Source organism: Macaca fascicularis, chromosome 4 (assembly GCF_037993035.2).
Source record: "Macaca fascicularis isolate 582-1 chromosome 4, T2T-MFA8v1.1".
Taxonomy (NCBI): domain Eukaryota; kingdom Metazoa; phylum Chordata; class Mammalia; order Primates; family Cercopithecidae; genus Macaca; species Macaca fascicularis.
In genome coordinates, this window is record NC_088378.1 from 162,593,598 (window position 1) to 162,605,294 (window position 11,697).

The window sequence follows — 11,697 nt, forward strand, 5'->3', positions numbered from 1 at the left end:
CTATCAGGGCTGTTTTTCTTGGCTGCATCTCAGATTGTGTGGGGGATCCTAACCTCAGGCACAATAGCATTCATAAACAGCCATACATTGCTGCTCTGTCTCCAACGACACATAAATACTCATTTTAAAACGAAAACAATCTTATTAAATACCATTCATTCATATCTGGATTTACAGATGCTTGTTATGTTGGAAAACCTGAACCCAATATAATCCTTGCATCCTGAGAAAGACAGAAAGGAAATAGTGGGTTAGAACATTACAAGGTCATAATAAACAGTGGTTTCCAAATGCAGAGAATTAAGTTATTTTCATTCGGTAGTTGGACATTTTGAGGATCATGATATTGTCACCCTCTCTTTTTCTTTAAACAAAAAATTTAAAAGAAGTTATGTATATTTTTAAGAAATGGGAGGATTAGAGAGATTGTATTAAAAATAACTTTTATTGGGCTAACCAAAGGCTATGTGGATTTTGGCTTTCTCTGTGGTGACTGATGTATACTTTCTAAAACACATGGTGACTAGTTGACAGGACAGGTGTTTGTAAACTAACAACAGTGATTTTTTTTTGGACTAAACTAAATTAGGATACATAGTTGAATTCTAACGATGCTTGCCAGGATATGCTAATTACCGCACCCAATTTTTATGGAAACACAATGCTCCTTCGAGTTTGGTAGTCATCATTACCCCCTCTATTCTCTAACACCCTTTAAAAATTACAGTCCCATCCATTCCTCCCCAAAACTGAATATTAATATAATTTGCGTTCTTGATGGAACTACCATCAAGACTGCAATGCCCCGCAGCTGAAATAATATTTAAAATAGAAGGGATTTGACATTTGAGAAGTCAGTGGCTTGAAATACCCAGTTGTACTTAGCTAATTCAGTCCTTAACCTCTGGTTTCAAATAAATCAATTACAGTCAATTCCACTTCAGTTCAGAAGTGCACAGGGTTTTAGTTAATTGAATACATTTTATTCACTTGCTAGGAATATTCATTTATCAAAATTCCAAATTTAATGTACATTTCTTTACAACTCAGGTTATGTTAGACTGCACAATCAGATCAAATTTGCCCTGGTTTCCCCAAATCCTGCTTAACGTATACATTTTACTACTCTCTGAAAGAGACAGTGTCTCCCCATTCCTTTTGTCAGCCAAGAGTAAATTCACAATAATTCCATGTCAGGCAGGAGAGCTACTTTCCCCCACAAAGAAAAAAATCATCTGTGGTCATCAGCCTTGCGTTAAGTTTAAATAGGTTAAGAACAAAGCTGGATTAATTAAGTTTTTTAAAAGTGTAGACTTGAAAAAAAAAATTATGCATGGTTTCCATTAGAGCTTAACTTTGCTGCAGCTGACAGGTATGACAGCATTTTGTGGTCTTAAAGCCACAGGCTCCTTTTCTTAACCCTCTTTCTTCCTCTGCCTCCCCCTTTGGCTTTTGGAGAAGTACTTGAATAAATACCCAATTGTTAACTGAAAGAGCAGTACCGTTAAATGTGCCCAAATGAAGTTGTGCTTTAAACAGATATTGATGTATGCAGTGTTTTATATTTATTGTTTGTAGCATCCTGCTGGCAGCAGTTTACTGTTTGGAAAGGAAAGGGGTTAATTAGCGTCATTATCAATCACTAATGCTTGCCTAACGTGTCCAAAGAATAATCAAGTTAGAGGACGGCATGAAGCCAACAGCTGCTTCATCCCAGTTACAGATCTCCTAAGCCACTCAGTTGTAGGGTTGAGGGGTGGGGGGAGGTAGAGTTGGGAAGAATCCTTATTGCTTGGGTAAAAGGGCTGTAAAAATCGGGTCAACTTGCTAGAGATCTGAGAGGCAGAAAGTACAAAATAAATAACCAGCGTTTTCACTGTCTGCGTTACAGGTGCAGAGATGGCAGTGGTTCTGAGGCAAGAGTACTGAAATTTGCTCTTTAATTTACTTGATTATCCAAGTTGTGCATTTGAAGAAATGCATCCATGTTTCCCTATTGCTTAGTGCTATGGGGGAAAGAAATCTAAAAGTCAAACAGAGAAGAAAAAAATAAAACCCACGCATACCACAGACAATCCCAATTCAACTCCTAACATCACCTAACCACCCCATCCCAGAATGAAACCATGGAGCACGACAGCTAACATCAGTTCTCACACCTCTGCATCCTCTTTTAGGATGCTCCGGGATATTTTTCCTTGTGAATTTCAGTGAACGATTCTTTTCTATATTAAACTTGGTTTACTACCTGAGTTGCACAGGTATGTCATCTCAGCTTCCTATTATTATTACTACTCCCTCCCCACCCCCAAGACAGAGCCTTGCTCTGTCACCTAGGCTAGAGTGCAGTGGTGTGATCTTGGCTCACTGCAACCTCCCCCTCCCGGGTTCAAGCAATTCTCCTGCCTCAACCTCCTGAGTAGCTGGGATTACAGGCACACATCACCATGCTTGGCTACTTTGTGTATTCTTAGTAGAGACGAGATTTCACCATGTTGGGCAGGCTGGTTCGGAACTCCTGACCTGGTGATCCACCCACCTCGGCCTCCCAAAGTGCTGGGATTACAGATGTGAGCCACCACGCCCGGCCTATTACTGTCCTCCCTGTGACCCACCTCAGGTGGGAAACTGAAAAAGTTTGACCCTGTTATGGGTTCCTTCTTTCAATGTCTTTAAAAACATTATTTGCCAGGTTAGCCGTGAGTTCAAACTGATGATCCCATTAATGATCAGAATTTGGTCAACTGTTTTTCTGAAGGCAAGGATGAACTTGTCTGAGTTGAAGTATTTATTCACAGTGAGCCCTTGTTTGATTGAACAAGACATTGATTTCTTTCTGCAAAACCAGTAGCCCAAACTCATCTTTGCCTTTGTGGACACAGATGAGAAATATTCAGAATTACATTGTGCACTGAGTCTTACCCTCAAAGAAGTAACTGGATGTTTCCCATGGAAAGCATGAGAGTGGAAAGAGAGAATGTTGGGATGGAAAACTAGATAATTCATGTCTATGGGAAGTTCCTGTGTTTAAAAAATAAGGAAAGGAGGAAAGAAAAGTGATTTCAGGCTGAATTTGGGAGGCCTAAAACTAAACTTTGTTATTCATGTGTAAAATTTTCTTTCTCTCTCTTTTTTTTTTTTTTTTTTTTTTTGAGACGGAGTCTCGCTATGTCTCCCAGGCTGGAGTGCAGTGGTGCGATCTCGGCTCACTGCAAGCTCCGCCTCCCGGGTTCACGCCATTCTCCGGCCTCAGCCTCCCGAGTAGCTGGGACTACAGGCGCCCGCCACCACGCCCGGCTAATTTTTTGTATTTTTAGTAGAGAAGGGGTTTCACCGTGTTAGCCAGGATGGTCTCGATCTCCTGACCTCGTGATCCGCCCGCCTCGGCCTCCCGAAGTGCTGGGATGACAGGCGTGAGCCACCGCGCCCGGCGTCTTTTTCATCTTTGATGCCCCAAAAGGACAGTGCAGAACCAACTTAGTTTTCACAGAGATGTTTATTTCTTAACAAAAAAGCACTACTTAGTATATTGCTGGAGAAGTCTGTAGAGAAGCAGTGGCCCAGGGAAATGGCCTTTCCACACTGGACACTTGCAACAGGGATCGCCCTTTTTCTCTCACCAAAAAAAAAAAAAAAAAGGGGGGGGGTCTATAGGACTGTGAGAAAACTTCCTAGTCTTACTAATTGACTTTCCTTTAACGCCCACTTAAAGGGGTGGGAATATTTTCACCAGCAGGGCGGGAGCTTTAAAAAGTGACCCAACCCACGCTATGCTTTTGCTGCAAGTGATTTTTCTATGGCAATACAATCACATCCTTTAAATTCCAATAACAAACCTAAACACACACCCTCAACTGAAGGTGGTCCACAGCCCCTGGATGAGCGATCGATCTTGGCGTGTCTATCATGACTCTCGAGTTTTACAAGTCAAAAAGCCCAGGCCCTCCGGGTTTTTGTGTTGTTTTCTCCTGTTTTGTTTTTGGACTGGGAACAGATCTCTCCAAACTCTCTCTAGAGTTGGTCTCATCACCGTTTTAAAATCCAGCCTATCCTCAGGATATGGATATACACACACTTGTGGGGGGTGTGTGTGTGTGTGTGTGTGTGTGATCAAACTAAATTTAGTTAATATACCTTAAGATAATTTTTCCTCCTGGGGCACCGAGTTAAGGCTAGAATCAAATTTCCTTTTGCTTTGTCAGCTACCAAATGCTATTTCAGGATTCCCCCCAGTCTTTTTGGAGTCCCCAAGACTGGGTTGCGCCTTTGTCCACAGCATGGAGTCAGTCCCCAGCGCCAGAGCTCAGCTCCGGTCTCCTGGACCCCTGCCTGGGAGGAGGCGGCGCGGTGCGCACCCCCTCACTGGGTCCCACCCGACCCACCCAGGACCCCACCCGCTGGCAGGGCGCTGCCCTAGCTGAATTCCCCGAAAAAATCCTCCCGCGCACCCCTTTGTATTAGGAGCTATTCGCTACTTGATTTTGACGGTCTGGCGTTGGGCGTGGGAGTAGGGGGATGGTAGAGGTTGGGTGGGACGGGAGGTTCGAGTCTTGCCTGGGCTTGGGCGGCGGGGAGAGGAAAGACTGGCAGGGGCTGGAAGGACAGCCAGGGAGGGAAATGCGGACGGCCTGGGCGGCGGCCACCGCCACTCGCGTCCAGGTTAGACCCAATTAAACTGCAGTAAAATCCCGAGAAAGAGGTTTGGGACTTGCTTGTGCCTCCCGTTTCCCTTAGCGCGCTTGCGGGTGCAATGACCAAGAGCCGGGAGGCTCCAGGTCGGAGTTTTAAGGGCTTTTTCTTTTTTTTTTTTTTTTTTTTCCAGGGAAGGGCGCTTTAATTAATGACTGGAGGCAGGATCTGGGAAACTTTCTGGCCCCAAACTCCCAAAGCAGCGCGAAGTTTCAGCATCCCTCGCCCGGGTGTCTAAGCAGATAGAGAGCTGCGTGGGGCTCCGACTACCGTAACCCGCACCCTTTCTCTCCAACGCGGCCTGTCAGAGCTTTCCAGCCTCGACCCATTTCATCAAATATCTCACTGTGGGACTCGTCTCCCGAGGCCTTCCCCGACCTGGACCCAAGGCATGGCTGGGAACGCGCGCCGCCCTCCCAGGGCTTCCTGCCCAGCGCAGCCTTGACCATTAGTTACTTCCATCTTTACAGTCATTAAAACCTTATTTCATTGCAACAATTCGGTTGACCTTCCAATACGCGTTCGAGCGGGCATCCCGAACTGAACTACCTTGGTAGTGGGAAATTCCACAGGGGAGCATTTATTTGACCCCCTCTGGGTTTCCACATCCAAGCACGGACGCCCCCCTCGGGATCGCCGGAGAGGAGAGCCTGGAGGGCCGCTGCTGGGGGAATCCCTGGGCCATGTGCACCTCTGGGCACCTACTCCCCTCCTTGCCCGCTCCTCCCCCAGCCCTCTCTTCTCCTCTCCTCTTTGTAAAAATGCACTCCGACTTTTCCGGGGCGGGGGCGGGGAGGCTGGCGGGGTTGGGCTAGAAAGGGGGGCTTTGCAGATAGTTGATATTCCGGGTCCAGCCGCTCTCCGCGCTCCCATTCTCTAAGCTCAGCCGGGGGGAAGTGTCGCCCCGGGCCAAACATATGCTTCTTTCCAGCGCGCTAATCCACCTTCAGCGTGGAGGCATAATTGCTCGAGTGTCCATGGATTCTCGGCGCTTTGTCCCTCGCTGGCTCCCATCAGCCCTGGCACACGCCATTTCAATCAAATCTTTTCAGAAAACTGTCTCCTTTTATCAAGTCCCAGCCCCTGCGAACGACGGGAGCATTTAACAAAACACCCTCCGTGTTCCGCCCGCCTCCCTCGGCCCTTGCGGAGCAGAGAGCTGCGATTATTGCAACAACTTTTCACTGAGTTCAGTCTCCGAGAAAGGGGGTGAGGGGGATGCAGAGAGAGCGAGCCAACGCGAGCGCAAACGAACAACAAAAAAGCGACATCAGCACCCCATACCCCAAACGGGTCTTTTCTAAGCCATTTGTGTCAGGTGTATTGGAAAGAAAGGTCAAAGGTCACCCTCAAAGAGAAAACATGTTTCATCTGTTATTCTTTTTTCTTTGAAAAAACCACAGAAGTCGACTGCTTCTGTGGAGTGTTTGGGCAGTCCAGTGGGATAAAAAGACGGGCAGAAACAAGCTCTGTGAAATGGGCCTAGCACCCGGAAGGGTCCTGTCTAAAGGATACTATTGGTGGTCTTTGACTCAAAATGCTATGATAAAAAATCCCCAGCGCTGATTTCCATTCACATATCCAATCTCTCTTTTCTTGCTGGTGACAGGCGTGAATAAAAGTTGAATCTGAAGATTTCTGCCTCGGTTAATGTGGAAGTCGCACACACTCCTGATTTGATATTTTGGCTGAATTCCTAGCTTCAGGAGAAAAAGCTTTTCATTGATTAGGAGAAAAAGAAAGGAGGAATGACAGTGAAAAGATGAATTCTCAAAAAGATCTTAGAAGCAGATAGAGAGGAAATATTTTTGACGCTGTTGAGGAAAAAAAAGTCAAATGCAAAAGACTGGGCATGAGGTTTGATTTTGTGTAGCAATTATTATGCAAATAACACACGAACAGAAGAGATTGTAGTTCCATTATGAGAACGCAGCCTTGCTGCTTGTTTATAAAATGAGAACGTCAGGGTAATACACAGTTTTCTTCAAATCCACAAACACTCCATATTGAGACTGATGTAAATGACTTACATAGTTCCTTTTGCAGCATTTTTTTCTTTTCCATGATGATCAAGGGGAGGAAGGCAATGTAAATGGACATGGTTCCTTGTTTTACAGTCTTATAGTGGGCCTTTATGGCATAAAGTTCCAAGTGGCTTCTTAGTGATTCCCCTCTCTCCTCATATGTCCAGGCTAAGGAAGACTGTGAAGGGCTTGAAAGTGATCAGTTGTTTCCTGCTCAAATGGACCCTTCAGTGCCAACCCTACCGGCCTTGGTCCACTTTCAGATTCAGATGAAATCATTGCGGTCTCCCAGATTAACTAAATGGATGAGCCAAATTCACTGTTAACGTTGACGCCCAGGTGTTCAAGTCAAACCTCCACAATCAGTTTTAACATGTGGTTGGCAACATGCTGCCTTAAGTCCTCTAAAGTGTTTAGGCTGTGGGATGAGAAGTGATAGGACTTTGAAGCAAAGGCTGTCCTGACTGATCCTGAAAACTGGAAAATGGGGTACATTTCATAGCTTAGTAGCTTCATGTCTTAAGAACGAGAAACCAGTTTGTTATGGTTATAAAACAGTGAAGGATGGATAACATCCTTCAAAACCCCAACCACAAGAATTGCCAAGAGAAAGAGATATTTTTAAATTTTTATTAATTTGCTTCTATTATGATCATTTGTAATTACAGAACAAAAGAAAGACTCAGTAACACCAAGACCTCCTCAAGCCCTCATTTCCACATCCCTATAGTTACTTGAGGGTGAGGGTGGGAGTGGGCAATGGATTCAGAAGGAGACAGTAATCTCAAAAGGAAAAAAGAAGTTAGATACTAACCACCAGAATGGCAAGGGCTATGAGAACCCTCTGCTGGGGGAGACTATACTCAATAAACATAGTTGTTGCATATTCTGTTTCCTACCCCCACCCTCCATAGCCAGTTGAATGGAAGCACCCAAGATAATGGTTCCAAAAAGGGTAACTATTTCCATGGAATATCAGGGAGCACGAGAGTGTTGAGTCTTAACCTTGAGGATGTTTCTTCAAGTCAGAATGGTCTTGGAGATTCCCATCAAGTTCAGAGACTGGGACACTGAGTGGGTTTCTCTTCTTGTGACATGAGATATAATCAGGTGGTTCCAGCTTCTTGGATCTGTGAGAACAAGGTGAGCTTGGGGGAGACCCATTATTAGGAGATAATGAGTTACAGGGAAACTCTAGCCAGTCATGGGAGTGCACCTATTAAACCATAGGCTAAAGTTCTGATGAGAAACCTCTAAAATTAAACCAGCCTCATTATTAAATGAGACCATTCTTGGAAGGCTTTTTCTTTTCAAACATTCAAAGAGATCAAGGTATCTCCAAACCTCACCTCCACCACTGCTTTCCATCTCTGCGCTCTATAAGGTTCTGCAGCATCTTGCTAGTTTAGCTCAGGAAAGCCAGGGGGAGGGCTGGGAGGGAAGGCTGGAGTGGCACTCCCTTATACGCTCTGGGAAAGCCTATATTCCTGAGTGACATAGCTTAGAAGTGGGGAGAATCCACCTGCCTGTTCCTGCAGGGGCCTTTTGCAACTAATTTGATCAGGAGATTTGAAAGGAAGGCTGGTGCTAACTGAACAGGGAGGTACCTCGGAGTATCCTAGGACTGGAAAATCCCTTGCTATTCCCTCTAGTATAACTCCGAGCCCTTGGAAATTAGTGCCATATCAAGAGAATCAAGTCACTGGTCTGTGACTGGGATGCTGGACTCCTTAGGGAAACCATGTCAATTGGTGTTACTAAGTTTGAAGAAAGCGCTTCGAAGGAGAGGAATCTAGAAACAAGAGTTTAGAGAGCCCTCTTGAATTTCCCTCCTACCCATCATCTCCCCTTCTCCCCTTACTGAGCGGTTTGGCTGAACTTACTGTTTCTTTGTTTTTCCCTCTTTGCTGAGAAAACTTTAAGAACCTTCCACTCGGCTTAGATTTAACCACAACCTTTACTGAATCTGGCTTATGAAAACCAGACTTCTCTAAGAGACGGGTCTTCTGGCAGCAATTAGTCTGACTTTTCTTTAACAAAATTCTTTGTAATGGCATTGAGAAAACAGGTCGGTTGGTAGGAGTTTGTGGCAGGGAGTGCGTATGTGTGTGGGTGAGTACAGGAGGTAGTAGTTGGGGCAGGAGGATGATGTTACAGAGGGCCAATTTGTATGATTTGGTGGAAAAAAAGTCCCAGTGTTAACACATTAACTTTGGGAGCTGTGAAATATTTAATTAGTGCACGGGTTGGGATCCTATTAAAACTGGCTCTATTTCTGAAGGCTGCCCTGAAAATCTGCTTGTTCCTCTTCCTATGTGCAAAGTGTAAAACAGCATTGCCATCTCTCCTTGCCACGGAATTATTTCAAACAGTTTATTTACTACAGCAGTTTGTCTTTAAAAGCAGAGCTGCCTAGAACAAACAAAAGAAAGATCCAATGAGTGAATTTTCGAATGTAGAGGATTCCAGGGGTAGATATGAGGGAAGGGAGAGAGAACTTGGAGGAGTAAGGAAACAATACTCTGTCATCAGCCCAGAAGCAGCTTCTCAGTTTCTGACTCTTGGGGCAGCAGCATAGCCCTAGAGATGCCCTCCTCCTCCCCACATGTATTTAAAAATCCAACCCCACAACACACACACAACAAACAAGAGACCTATTCATTGAGTCTGCAAAGCCACCTTCTCGTGGTTATGCAAATACTAAATTGAATCAACCCCAGCTATAACTGTTCAGTCCATTGCTGAAATATGATAGAAAAAAAAGTTGAGTATTCCCAGGAAATTGATTCCAACAGTTCATTTTCAGTTGGTGTGGATGTCTGTGTGTCTGAAGGTGGAGACACAAACACATTTTGTTAAAGTTGAGGCTGCCATTCTGAAAAGCAGCCTACAATTTTAGATTCCCCCTCTGCCTTCTCTCCCGGGGAGATAAGAATTTGAGCCATTTGAGATGCAATGCAGCAAACTCTGGGCAGCCCATCCCTGGGGGAGAGGACTCCTCTCTGAACTCCCTCCTCCTCCTCCTGGTTTCCCTTCCTTGACAGGTCCCGAGGTCCAATTGAATTGAGAGCCCACCCCAGGCGGGAAGACAGCCAGCTCCTGCATTCAATTCTGCCTGCAGGAAGGAAGGGTTGTTCAGACGGCCGGCGACCCCGCTGGGAGCAAACACAGGCTCTCCTTCGCGTTCAGACCTGGGGCGCAGGGGCTTTCTTTAGGCTACGGAGAGAACTGGGTCTTGCTCTGGAAAACCAGGGGACACCCAGGGCGTTCCCTCTCTTCTCTAGGCCTCTTCGAGTAGCTGATTTAGCAAACGTGGACAGCCATGCCAGCAGTACCTCAGTTTCCCTAATGCGGAGACCAAGGCGGGAAGTTTTTGAGAAGACCTGGGACACGCTTGTTTCTCGGGAAATCAACGTGGGGACCGGCAGGAGGGAGATCAGTCTCTCCCCTGTAGTCCAAGGTGGTGTTTCCTGGCGCGGGACCCTGGGCAGAGTCTCAGTAATCCAATCCCAGCCCAGAACAATCAGGGCAAGACGCGGCGCAAGCTCTCCGCCACCATCTCTATTTTACACATTGTCAAAAAAAAAAAAAAAAAATCCAATCTTTCTGCACACCCAATACATCATTTCAATAAGAATGACTTCACTTTAATAAAGATTTAATACGTTAAATCTGTCTTTGTCGCTGATTGATGCTCCTTTGTCTTGAAAACGATTTGGGTTTTCCTGATCAGGAATTCTGGGGGAAATGCTGTAATTCAGAGTCGCGGGCTGCTATTATTGTTTGATAACACTTCCCGAAGAGGAAAACATCCCCATGTGCGCGCTAACACGCACACACGCTCACACGCTCAGAGGCCTGCTGGCTCCTTCTCCTTTGGCTCTCCGGCGTGGAAACCTAGCAAGCTTTCCTGAACTGCCCGGGACATGGGGGCCGGGAAGCGCGAGGACAGGAGGGGGCGCGGGTTGGGAGGGGTGGGATGTGGAGCCGAGCGTCTGTTGGAGAATCATTTGCCCTGAATCGCACATTTTCACGGCTTAAAAAGAAAAGGTAAAGCTAATGTCTGGCTCAATTAATAAACATGGTAATTTCACACCCGGAGAAGGACATAATTTCATCCGAGCGCTATCGGCGCCATCACAAAGGGTCAGGGCGCAGCTGCGGCGAACCCGGGTCATTACGGAGTCGCGGAGCGGCTCCAGCGCCCCGGCCCGGCGCGCGCCTCGAGGCGAGGAATGGCTGCGGGCGAGGCCGGGGCTTCCCCCGATAAAGGACTTACCCACCGTGCGGGAAATGGAGCCGCTTTCAGACGAGGAGTAATCAGCTCGCAGACGTAGCGCCCGCCACGGCTCCCCCTCCTTCCCCCTTCCCTATTTACTTTTACAAATAAAAGATGAAACAAGCAAATACCCTCTCCTCGTCATCTCAGTCTTTCTCGTCCCTTCTTACGTCTTTTCAAACAAAACCACGACCAAAACAATATGCAGACGCACACATACCTATTTTTATTTTTTAGAGGTGGTCTTTGATTCGCTGTCAATAGAAACCTATTGTATTTGTAAATTTCAGGACAGTTGTAGTTGATAAATTTCTGGTGTCAAGACTTGGGGCCAGGAGCTGGTAGACAAGATATTAGCTTCAATCTCATAATCTCTTAATCACATTACACTTTAAGTGAGAATGTGTAATTTCACCCATCAATGATTTATTTAAGCATTTGGAGCACAATTACTTGTCTCATACACAAATAGTGACTGGAGCATTGTTTGCTAGAAAGATACCCTGAGATTTGGGAAAGAGATCATATCTTTTCCGTTCCATACGTGCCCCACCTCGGAATCAAAATTCATCTGTAATCGAGACCCGCAGGGCCAGTCTCCTCAAAGGAAAGGGTCCCAAAGGCAAACCCACCCGAATCACAAGAGGGGCGCCCCTCCCCCATTCTCTAGGTTTAGATTTTTAAGCAGATCTTCAAAGCTAAAAT